This window comes from Oratosquilla oratoria, chromosome 19 (genome assembly GCF_046742065.1).
Source record: "Oratosquilla oratoria isolate Oo_2021 chromosome 19, ASM4674206v1, whole genome shotgun sequence".
In the NCBI taxonomy this organism is placed as follows: domain Eukaryota; kingdom Metazoa; phylum Arthropoda; class Malacostraca; order Stomatopoda; family Squillidae; genus Oratosquilla; species Oratosquilla oratoria.
This window is the reverse complement of record NC_134795.1, coordinates 65898538-65911037: the sequence shown is the minus strand read 5'-3', so window position 1 is coordinate 65911037 and position 12500 is coordinate 65898538. Positions and strand designations below refer to the sequence as shown.

The 12500-nt window shown below is 44.8% G+C and overlaps 1 pseudogene; it reads left to right on the top strand.

Annotated features, from left to right (window-relative positions):
- Nucleotides 1-11635: 11635 nt before the first annotated feature.
- Nucleotides 11636-11754, top strand: LOC143035981 (5S ribosomal RNA; annotated as a pseudogene).
- Nucleotides 11755-12500: the final 746 nt, after the last annotated feature.

Sequence of the window (12500 nt, the reverse complement as noted above, 5' to 3'; positions counted from 1 at the left end):
TCAAGTCGATTTTTTTTTCTCTCCATGCACCAAACCTCAGTGTATCATCAATGATCAAACGAAATTTATTTCTTTTTGTAGACGTTTTTCTCATGATTCTTTGACATTGTGTGATAGATCATTTGTCAAAGGGACGGGACGTTTATAGAAACTTGATCCACATACTCGGACTTCTCTTCTCTTTTTGAAACGTCCCTCTTACCCATCGGAGTGACCTAGATAGCTTCTCAGAACTTCGATACAAGACGCACAATTACACGACCTGACCCCTACAAAGAACATTATGCATGTGCTTCCATCCACATCGAACAGCTTCCCAGCCATCAGGTTACCAATTACACTCCACCTGTGGCCAGCTGAGGGTAACGAAACCCACAATTACCCGCATCACAAGTTACTCAGTAGATTAACTGGAGCGGATAAATTTGCTTCGGATGATGATGATGATGATAATGGTCACCACTGTGAAGACTTTATAGGGTCATCATCACATTTTCTCGTCATTGTTGAAGATTTAACTATTTTCGTTTGGCGTACTTGGCAGTGAATGCGATTGTGTTGAATGCATTCTCCGCGGACATAAATCACTTCACTGGGAGCCTCTCCCTTCTCCCTCACTCCCTCTTTCTCTCCCTCCCTCCCTCCCTCCCTCCTCCTCCACTTACCCTCCACCCCACATCGCGCCTCCCCAAATCCCTTCTCCACTCAACCACTCTTTATTCAACTCCCCTCCACTAACTGAACCAACAGATGGAACACAAGACAACGCATGGCAGTGGCGCGGGATTGTCCACAAGGATAGAAGCGCTGGTTAAACTACAGCCTTTAACAACAGCAACAAATAACTCAAGACTAGAAACTGTTACATTTCCAACTTGTACTCTCGCCCACGCGCTTCCTAATCCCCCTCAAGTTATCCTCCTTCATCTAGGAAGGGAATACCAACCTGTTATGATGTGCCCCATACTTATGCACTGCTGTTTCCTGGTCTCCTGTAGGGTCCCTCCAAACCCGAGTTCTATGTTATGATGTACCCCATACTTATGTACTACTGTTTCCTGGGCTCCTGGAGGGTCCCTCTAATATTGAGTTGTATGTTATGATGAACCTATACTTATGCACTACTGTTTCCTGGGCTCCTGGAGGGTCTCTCTAATATTGAGTTATATGTTATGATGTACCTATACTTATGCACTACTGTTTCCTGGGCTCCTGGAGGATCCCTCTAATACTGAGTTATATGTTATGATGTACCTATACTTATGCACTACTGTTTCCTGGGCTCCTGGAGGGTCCCTCTAATACTGAGATATATGTTATGATGTACACCATACTTATGAACTACTGTTTCCTTTTCTCTTAGAGGGTCCCTCCAACACTGAGTTATATCACTAAGCATCCACTAACACCCACTAGTTTCCGGTTTGGGTCCCCCTTAGGGGGTTCATGGAAGCCCCAGGGTGAGACCCGGTGATATATGGACTTTTCTACTCTCTTCTTTTTTCTCTCTTTTCTTCTCTTGTCTTTTCAGCCACTCTATATCTATTTCAGACCATTTAAAGCGTCCCAACTTCAATTCTAACCCTTCATTTGGTCTTTTTGATAAAGAAAAAAAAATGAGAGGGCGAGAGAATAGAAAACGGGAAGAGCAAAAAGATTTTAGGAAAAAAGAACGAGGGGGGAGGGAGGGAGGGAGGGAGGGAGAGAGGGAGAGAGAGAGAGAGAGAGAGAGAGAGAGAGAGAGAGAGAGAGAGAGAGAGAGAGAGAGAGAGAGAGAGAGAGAGAGAGAGAGAGAGAGAGAGAGAGAGAGAGAGAGAGAGAGAGAGAGAGAGAGAGAGAGAGAGAGAGAGAGAGAGAGAGAGAGAGAGAGAGAGAGAGAGAGAGAGAGAGAGAGAGAGAGAGAGAGAGAGAGAGAGAGAGAGAGAGAGAGAGAGAGAGAGAGAGAGAGAGAGAGAGAGAGAGAGAGAGAGAGAGAGAGAGAGAGAGAGAGAGAGAGAGAGAGAGAGAGAGAGAGAGAGAGAGAGAGAGAGCGAGAGAGAGAGAGAGAGAGAGAGAGAGAGAGAGAGAGAGAGAGAGAGAGAGAGAGAGAGAGAGAGAGAGAGAGAGAGAGGGAGAGAGAGAGAGAGAGAGAGAGAGAGAGAGAGAGAGAGAGAGAGAGAGAGAGAGAGAGAGAGAGAGAGAGAGAGAGAGAGAGAGAGAGAGAGAGAGAAATATTACTCAATTTCATATCTTTAGAATCTTATTTTGTTCTGATTGATGTTGGATGATTATATTTCTGTGAGTGGCGGATCCTGAGCGGCCAGAGATATAGATAGACCTTTTTCAATTGACCCTTAGAGGTTTGAGGTCACAAACCACTCGGCGTATTTTTGTTATGCCTAATGCCAAACGACTCTATTCACACGGGCGCGGGGGCGGGAGGCGGATACCCATGACTTAGGGTCTTTTCGCGTGATACCCACCCACCCACCCACCTGGCCGCTTTTCCTCGCCGCTATACATTTGTCCGTGACGCCAGACATGATGGCGCGGTGCCGTGTGAAAGGTTACATTTGAATTCGTGCAAAGACATGGTGGCGCCACCAACTTGGCCGCTGACATAAACGCTTTTCCTCGTTAACATACATTTGGCCGCGCCGCCGGACGTAGCGTTGCGGTCCCGTCTGAAGGGCTATATTTGAGTTCGTGCAAAGACGTAGTGGCGTCGTGTATGGGAGTCCTCGATGATACGTGACGCCATGGGACTCCCTCCTCGATGACGTAGGCCTTCAGGCGGAAAGTACGAGGAAGGAGATGACAAAGCCTATGAGGGCAATGAACTCCCCGACGAGGAGTGCGAAGAGCCAGAGGCTGAAGATCGAGGACTCGTCCTCGTTCCTGACGACGTGGAGTATCCCACTTGACCCGACCTTCCGGATGGTTCTCCCGGCGCAACAACTCGACACGGCAAGGACCACCCCGGCCCCGAAGTCCCTCAGGTAGGCCTTGAGAGGCACCTCCTACTTCCCTAAGCGCGAGAAGAGGGTCATGGCGAGGATGAGGCCGTAGATCGCAAGAGCGCCTCCGAGGATGACCGGGAACAGGTTCTTCGGGTTGGGTCTTCTTCTGTTCGAGATCGGCGCCGTCAGAAGGATCCCGACGCCGCTACGGACGCTCTCCGAGGTCCCCCAGCAGGAGCCGGCCATGGCCACGGCGATGCCGAGGAGGCCGAGGAGGTCCTTGAGGACCTGGGGTGGGAAGGCGGGGATCATTCGTGACTTCCAGGACCCCTCCGGGCAGGACTCATAAGTAACAGATGTCTTTAGGTCGTGTCTGGGAACTCAGTTTTCGAAGGACTGTGCTCACATACCTACTGCACGTTGGAAAGAGCTCTCAACTTTTCGTTTATCAAATATTCTATTCATTTATTTATTAGCATCGTTATAATTGTTTTTAAGTTTTATAAATTTGTACATACATATTTACATATACCAAAGGCTTTTTTTCCATACAAAGGGAGGTAGCCAAAAAAGCAATCAATTTGTACTTTGAAACAAGCTCTAAACTGTTCATCTATTAAATATTCTATTCATCTATTTGTTAATATCGTTATAATTGTTTTTATTTTCATAGATTTGTACATACATACATATACCAAAGGCTTTTTCCCCCGTACAAGGAAGGTAGCCAAAAAGCAATAGATTTGTACTTTGAGACAAGCTCTAAACTTCTCATCTATTACATATTCTGTTCATATATTTGTTTGTATCGTTATCATTGTTTTTATGTTTTATCGATTTGTATATTTATTAATCAATCTACATATGTATTTATTCATTTATTCATTTATCTTCATGCGTTTTCTTCAACGCTTGGCCTGATATCTATAAGTTGTCTTAAAACCATCGATAGAATTTTATATTTGTCTTTGATTAGATCGGAGTACTTTGTGAATTCTGAAAGATTTATTGAGAAAAATCTAATCAGCTTTTGGTCGAATGTACGTGCTAACACAAAGCGAAGATGAATTACTCGACTTTGCATATTAAGCAGGAGACAAGAATTCAAACATCAAATATTCAGCAACTGGGGGGGGGGGAAATTGTGCAAAAATTTCAATGAAGATAAAAATACGATTATTTTCTTATCAAAGCGAAAGAGAAATTCAGTCTAGGTTATTATTCCTAACTTGGTAAAGAATGTGATTATATTTCCCGATAACGTTTAGTTCTTTCGTCACGTGACTTTAGTCTTGTACTTATAGTCACCTCACTTTAACTTGAGAGGATTTATTGACCAAAAACATTAAATTTCGAGTTCTCTAAAATATGAGATTTGCAACCCAGATATTCAACAACAAAGGAGTGGACAATTAATGAACGACATCTACGTCAATTTAAGATAAATCAACAATAAGACCTGTTCTCAGGAATTCAGACTCGTAAATTTACTGAGTGACATGGATAGATTAGTTTTTCTGCGGTCCAAACTTCCAGCATGAAAGCATAAATATAACAAAAGGCCTTTCCCCCTAATAAGGAGGCTGGCCGAGACAAAGCATATGCATGGAACTTCCAAGTGTAGGCCTTATGGTCTCCGTCATTCTGGTGTTCTTACCCGGCACTCATCCCAAGACTCGTTCGCTATTGCTCACCCCATTTTAGCAGTTGTGGACAAAGGGTCATCCCTGACCCCCGCCACATGGTTCGGGTCGGAGAGAACACACCATGACACACAATAGGAAAGAAATCACTCCCATCCTGAGGCCTGTGCCTGGTCTCTGCTTCTTCCCTTACCTTTATTTCCCTTCCTTTTACCTTTCCTTTCTCCCCTTCTCTCACTTTCTTCAGACCTCGCGTTTTAGTATTTGTACAAGAGGTCAACGAAGTTCGATCCCCGCTCAGGACTGCAAGTGGGTACCAGCTCCCTTGGGCAAGGCATTAGGATATGTATGAATGTATGTATGTATGTATGTATGTATGTGTGTGTGTGAATGTGTGTGTGTGTAAATGTGTGTGTATGTGAGTGTGTGTAAGGTCACAACATTGCCCATAGACTGAACTTGATATGAACTCTGAACTCTCATCCGGGAAGGTAGCAGTTGTACATCACTAACCCAACACGTGATCCAAGACCATGGCGGATTGCTATAGTAAAGAAGTTGACCGAAAGGCTGTTAATGTACTCACTGGGCAATCATGAAGCTCCCAATACTCACCTGAAAAAAACGAAAAAGAAAAAAATATAAGTAAATTAATTATATTAATGTGATCCAATTTGTAATCACAAAAGTCATAGTTTAATGTTAAACAATAATTTAGTTATTAAAAAGTACAAAAAATATAAGAGAAAGTTGGACAAAACAGGATAAAACAAAATTAAACAAAATTAAATAAAAACCCAGAACTCGTGTGATCAATATGTATACGATATATATGTACATATGTACATATATATATATATATATATATATATATATATATGCAAAGACCACTTTCGTATATTACATCCAGTGCAAAAAGTACTTTTTGCAATGAAGGTGTAATATACGAAAGCGCTCTGCTTCGTTAGTTTTTTTTCCAAGTAGTCTACTTTGCATAAGTGAACACACGTATCCGTGTTCTTATTAGCATATATATATAAATATATACATACATATATATATATATATATATATATATGTATTTGTGTGTGTATGTATATATTACAAATAAACGGAAACAATCTTGAGCCCCTTCTTGCAGATCCAAGTGAGCTAACTAGACGCAAACCTCTCGACGCAAACCAGACCGCAACGCCTAACCTCCGCCACAGGAATGGCGAGGTTAAAACTCGAAACGAAGAGACCTTACGAGTCCGTGATGAGAACGAGCGAAGGATGGGAGGCTGACTCCCCGCCGGAGGCGATCCCAGGCTCTTCTCCCCGCTGGGGTCACGGCCGAAGAGGCCCCCCCCAAACCCCCCCTTACCCCTTACCCCACCTCTTCGTCGTAGGGATATGGTACGTCGGTGGGCGATTTTTATTCGGTTGAAATGGAAGAGGTTTGTTGAATTTGGGTGGGTTTATTATTTAACTTTACCTATTTATTTATTCACTTATTTTATTTATTATCATTTATATTATTACAATTTTATTTGTTTGTATATTTATTTATCGTTATTATTTATATATATATATATATATATATATACATATATATATATATATACATATATATATATATAATTATATATATATATTGCATCCGACCTAGTTATGGACCAAAAGGTCTCTGTCGGCATGCTCCTCCTTTGTAATACTTTGTAAAGGAGGAGGTTTTCTCTGGACTTGGAAATGTTCCATTACATGATCGAATAATGAGCTAATTAATTGAATAATCAATTAATTGATAAGAAAGAATTAATGATAGGATAATAGATAGATACAAAGTGATACAAATAGAATGAATATGTAAAATAAACGAATAAACAAATAAACTAATAAATGAATAATAATAATGAAATTGATATACAAATGAAAACTAAATACAATAAACAAAATAAGGCATGAGATATAAAACACGATTGGACAGTTAGAGCAAACTGGAAAACAAAAGAACCAGAGAGAGAGAGAGAGAGCGAGCGACATAGAGAAAGAAAGAGAGAGAGAGAATGAGAGCGAGAATGAGAGAATGAGAGAGAGAATGAGAGAGAGAGAGAGAGAGAGAGAGAGAGAGAGAGAGAGAGAGAGAGAGAGAGAGAGAGAGCGCTAGAGAGAGAGAGTGAGGGAGAGAGAGAGAGGGAAAAAGAGAGAGGGAGAGGGAGAGGGAGAGGGAGAGGGAGAGAGGGAGAGGGAGAGAGAGAGAGAGAGAGAGCGGGAGAGAGAGAACGAGAGGGAGAGAGAGAGAGAACGAGAGAGAGAGAGAGAGAACGAGAGAGAGAGAGAGAGAACGAGAGAGAGAGAACAAGAGAGAGAGAGAGAGAGAGAGAGAGAGAGAGAGAGAGAGAGAGAGAGAGAGAGAGAGAGAGAGAGAGAGAGAGAGAGAGAGAGAGAGGGAGAGAGAGGGAGAGAATGAGAGAGAATGAGAGAGAAAAGGGTGAGAGGGAAGAGAGAGGAAAGGGAGGGAGACAGGAGAGAGAGCAAGATGCTCAAGAAAGATCTAGGTACTGGCACTATTTACTGACTAGATATTAGTGATAAGTAAGCGGAGGCTGCAAATAATGTCTGCAATGCATGCATGCATGTATGTATATATGTATATACTGTATGTATATATGTATATATGTATATACTGTATGTATATATGTATATACTGTATGTATATGTATATATATGTACATGTGTGTATGCATGTGTTCATTCTGTATGTATGTATGTATGCATGTATGTATATATGTTTGTATGTATGTATTTATCATTATTATTTTTTTCGCATCCGACCTCGTTATAGACCAAAAGGTTCCCTGTCGGCATGCTCCGCCTTTGTAATCCTTTGTAATGTATGCATGTATGTATGTATGTATGTATGTATGTATGTATGTATGTATGTATGTATGTATGTCACCCAAGAGGGGAGTCTGCAAGAAGCTCAAGAAGCTCAACAAGATCCATTTTTCATCAGTTGGCGCAAAAGCGACTCGGCTCCCTGAGAGGAGAACACACACGCAGCCGAGAAGACCCCGAAGGCAGACAAGCAAGCACAAGCAAGCAAGCAAGCAACTCCTTGACAAGCCAGACCACAGGGTAACAAGCAGCATTTCCTGAAAGCGGAGATGGTTTCATGACATGATTAGGCTTCTGAAACGATGACTTACATACGCGCGCGCGCGCGCGCGCATACATACACACACACACACACACACACACACACACACACACACACACACACACACACACACACACACACACACACACACATACACTCGCTGCGCTGCGTGTTGTTACTCCAACTCTCGAGGGAGGGGAGTTAGGGGTGTGTGTGGTGCGTGTAAGGTGCATTACCCATAGTTCGTTCATATACGAGCTATGAGGTCTCTTCTGGGAGGGAAATTGCTGTCGATCACGAGTCCAATATGTGATCCAAGACCTTGGTGAGTCCCTCACACACACGCACGCACGCACACACACACACACACACACACACACACACACACACACACACACACACACACACACACACGCGCACACACACACACACACACATACACACACACACACTCGCTGCGTGTTGTTACTCCAACTTTCGAGGGAGGGGAGTTAGGGGTGTGTGTGGTGCGTGTAAGGTGCATTACCCATAGTTCGTTCATATACGAGCTATGAGGTCTCTTCTGGGAGGGAAATTGCTGTCGATCACGAGTCCAATATGTGATAAAAGACCTTTGTGAGTCTCTCACACACACTCACTCTCTCACACACACACACACACACACACACACACACACACACACACACACACACACGCGCACACACACACACACACACATACACACACACACACACACACACACACACATATATATATATATATATATATGAGTGAATGAGGTGCTCAGGGTATGGGTAGTACCTCTGGTCTGGGGGGGGGAAGGTGGAGCTTGCCGTGCCCTCTGAGGGCAGCTCTCCAATTTTCAGTCCCCCGACCTGACACCCAGCTCTTCCTCGCGACTCCTCGCCACCAAGCTGAAGGTACACAGGGCAGGGGTCCTCGCTTCACTCCTGTACTCTTACTCATACTCTCTTACTCCGCTGTTCTTTGGGCCACTTGGTGATCCATAACCACTTCTGAAGCGTCTCGCCATGTCTTTCTGTCTTGTGCCGCCACCTCCTTCCATTCTCTCGGTTCTATTCTGCATATCTGCACATCTTCTTCGACGCATCTCCTCCAGCCTAGGTCGTCCAAGTGGTCGTCCTCCATGCACTCCACTATCGAGCACTTTCTTTTGTAGGGCTGCGAAACATGGGCATAGGAAACAGCTGGAGCAATTCCACCTAAGCTTCGCCCAGTCAGTCGTGTAGATTTGCTGGCAGGACAGAATCCCCAACCAGGGAAGTCCTCGACAGGGACAACCTCACCATCATCGAAGCCACGGTCCCCAAAACCCAGCTGCGATGGACTGGGCACGTCGTTCGCATGGACCCACAGGGGACCCACAGAAACAAGTGTTCCACTGTGAACGAGCCTCTGGGTCCAGGAAACAAGGTCGTCCGAAGAAGAGTTTCAAGGACTAGTTGAGAGCCAATCTCAAGTGGGCTGGCCTAAAAACAAAAGAAAGCCCGTTGCCTCAGACGGGACAGCATGGCGTGCTGTAACCCAAATAGCAGCCAATGCCTTTGAAGACGATCAAGGTTTCACCGTCACGAAGCCGCGCGAGAGCGTCGTCGACACAGAGCAGCTGCCTCCCCCCCCCCTCTCTCCCGGGGACCTCCAGTGGCTGGTGTTCCATGTCCCAGCTCTGACACACTCTGTGCGCTTCTGTCTTCGGAATTCGGAGTCCTTCTGAGAGCGCACCTATAGATGACATCTCGAAGACAATGCCATCCTCGGCTCCCGAGAGACAACCCTACCCCAGTATATGTATATATATATATATATATATATATATATATATATATATATATATATATATATTATATATATATATATATATATATATATATATATATATATATATTATATATATATGTGTGTGTGTGTGTGTGTGTGTGTATGTATAAAAATACACACGCACACACACACACACACACACACACACACACACACACACACACACACACACACACACACACAATGTACGACTCGGTGGGACGGTTGGTAGAGTACCCGACTGTCACTACGGCGGTCTGGGTTCGAATCCTGCCCAGGGCTGAAGTAATTTCAGTATTGCTGCGCTGCGGGTTGTTACTCCAACTCTCGTGGGCGGGGAGTTGTGTGTGTGTGTGTGTGTGTGTGTGTGTGTGTGTGTGTGTGTGTGTGTGTGTGTGTGTGTGTGTGTGTGTGTGTGTGTGTGTGTGTGTGTGTGCACGTAAGGTCACACACAGCATTACCCATAGATCGGTCATACGAGCTCTGAGCTCTCATCCGAGAGGTTAATAACTGTCGATCACGAGTCCAACACGTGATCCAAGACCATGGTGAACACACACACACACACACACACACACACACACACACACACACACACACACACACACACACACACACACACACACCTTACACACACATTGCACGCGTTCTTTGTTCCTCACGATTCTGCCGTTGATAGAGCGATCCATCACTCCATCGGCGCTATAAGCGTGGGGCTCCTGCCAGTCATTAGGGGGCCAACAGGGAACGTAATTGTACGGAGCCGTCGGGGCCCTCAAACTGTCGATTCAGGTAGGAAGTCATCCAACAGACGGGAAGAGAGAGATGAAGATATTGAGAGGTTGGGAGAGAGAGATTGAGAGAGTATTGAGAGATTAAGAGAGATTAAGATTGAGATAGAGAGAGAGAGAGAGAGAGAGAGAGAGAGAGAGAGAGAGAGAGAGAGAGAGAGAGAGAGAGAGAGAGAGAGAGAGAGAGAGAGAGAGAGAGAGAGAGAGAGAGAGGAGAGATACATTGAGAAAGATATATTGCGAGAGATATTGAGAGAGGAGAGAGAGAGAGATACATTGAGAAAGATATATTGCGAGAGATATTGAGAGAGAGGAGAGAGAGAGAGAGAGAGAGAGAGAGAGAGAGAGAGAGAGAGAGAGAGAGAGAGAGAGAGAGAGAGAGAGAGAGAGAGAGAGAGAGAGAGAGAGAGAGAGAGAGAGAGAGAGAGAGAGAGAGAGAGAGAGAGAGAGAGAGAGAGAGAGAGAGAGAGAGAGAGAGAGAGACCGTGACTGACGCATCGTGACCCTTCGACCGCAGGGGCAAAATCTCCTTCTCTTATTTGCATCTCTTGGGATCCCCTTCCCTTCCCCCCTTCCCCTTCCCTTCATCTTCCCTTCCCTTCCCTTCCATCTCCCTTCTTCCCTTTCCCTCCACCCACAGACTCAAGATGGCTAAGGCTGTTTTGATCATCCATCGAGAAATTGGCGATCGGCTATCTGGCAACATCAGAGGAATCCCCCATCCCTATCCAACGACGCAAGAGACAACGAGTTCGCTTGTGCTACTTTCTGGTATGCAAGTAGCTTAAAACTAGGGTCCTCTACCTAAGGCAGTAAAGATACATAAACCCTTTCAATATTGTAAACTTGAAAAATTAATATATTTCCTTCCTTGAGGTTAGAAGAACGCCTTAGAAAATAAAGATCTTTAACATCCTTTGAACTTGTGCTTAAAGGCCTTACGCTTTCCACGGAGGTCATAGGTGGTGAGGATCCTACGTCAGGTACTGAGTGCGGGATTCGAACCCACAACTAAGCAAATACGAGACCAGCACGCTTCCGATGACGCCACCTGCGCTTTCAGAAAGAGGTTTTGTCAAGAGATGAAATAATGCTTCAGTACAAAACTAACAATGTCACAGTCGTTGCTAACTTCCTTAAATCTCTCACGCATTCGCGCACGCACGCGTGCACACACACGCACACACATACGCGCGCGCACACACACCATGAATTTAAAAACAGTTTAGATAAAATGAGATATGAAGACGGGACACTACGAGCATAGGTCCCATTCCCGTAAAATACAACTAGATGTATGCACCGAACGGTCATACCACTCTGAACACACCGCTTCTCGTCCGATCAGCGAAGTTAAGTAGCGTTGGGTCTGGTTAGTATTTGGATGGGAGACCGCCTGGATACACCAGATGCTGTTGGTTTTGCTAGATCAGTCATACGAGCTCTGAGCTCTCATCTGGGAGGTTAATAGTTGTCGATCACGAGTCCAACACATTATCTAAGGCCATGGTGAATCACACACACACACACACACACACACACACACACACACACACACACACACACACACACACACACACACACACACACACACACACACACACACACACACACGAGTCCAACACGTGATCCAAGACCATGGTGAATACACACACACAAACACACACACACACACACACACACACACACACACACACACACACACACACACACACACACACACACACACACACACACACACACACACACACACACACACACACACACACACACACACACACACACACACACACACACACACACACACACACACACGTGTATCTCTTCGTCGTGATAATGACGTTAAACCTCGAGGCCAATCCTGGGTCGGAAACCGTGAGTGACAGCTCTAATCCTCCGATGGCATCATAATCAATGTCGAGGCTGAAGAGGACCTCGGAGCTCGAGTGCGTGGGTGGTCAGTCCTCAGGAGTCGAGGGGGAGGGTGGAGGGTGGAGGGGTGGAGTGGTTGTTTGTGGAAGTAAATGGAGTTGTTAAGAAATTAGAACGAGCATCCTTTACCTCCACTTCTAGACTACCTCCTCCTCCTCCACTTCTCTCTCGAACTCATCATTGTTTACCCCTACGGACCGGAGGCACGTATTATTCTCTTATGGATTAAGAATAA